Source organism: Octopus bimaculoides, chromosome 5 (genome assembly GCF_001194135.2).
Source record: "Octopus bimaculoides isolate UCB-OBI-ISO-001 chromosome 5, ASM119413v2, whole genome shotgun sequence".
Lineage (NCBI taxonomy): Eukaryota > Metazoa > Mollusca > Cephalopoda > Octopoda > Octopodidae > Octopus > Octopus bimaculoides.
Genome location: NC_068985.1, coordinates 31385076 through 31385831, shown reverse-complemented (window position 1 = coordinate 31385831; position 756 = coordinate 31385076).

The window sequence follows — 756 nt, the reverse complement described above, 5'->3', positions numbered from 1 at the left end:
CCCGCACAAGCCAGTCCAGGGGCACTGGCAACGATCTCACTCGAAAATCCTACGGGAGCCAGTCAGGCAGTACTGGCAACGGACACGCTCAAAATGGTGCATCTCATGTGCCACCCGCACAAGAGCCAGGGGCACTGGCAACGATCTTACTTGGCTTGCCGGGTCTTCTCACGCACAGCACATTTCCAAAGGTCTCGGTCAGTAGTCATCGCCTTGGTGAGGCCCAATGTACGAAGGTCTTGCCTCACCACCTCAGCCCAGGTCTTCCTGGGCCTGCCTCTTCCACGGGTTCCCTCAACTGTTAGGGTGTGGCACTTTTTCAAACAAAGTTGGGTTGGGTGGTGCACCCTTGTGTAGGTGTGTCACAAATATCCAGCAGGTTTATTAGAAAATAAATATTAATGGCAAAAGCAGAATTAATACCGAAGAGCAATCTTTATATCCAACTTAATGTGGATGTATTTTTAGAATGCCAAATACTGTGTTATTTGTTTTGCGAGGTCCTCTCCTTTAGACTCACAGTGTTTAAAAGCACACATATATTGTAGCATATAAAAAAATCATCAGACATGGGTACCAGAGGATATAAAGATCGCTTTTGGTATTAATACCGCTTCTGTTGCTAATATTTATTTTCTAATAAACCTGCTGGCTATGTGTGATATCAGTATCTGAAAAGACACTGTTATTCTATATATCATTGGCAGTGAGGTTTGGCTGGTATGCAGTGACTGGGCACCTACCACTGAGGAAGTG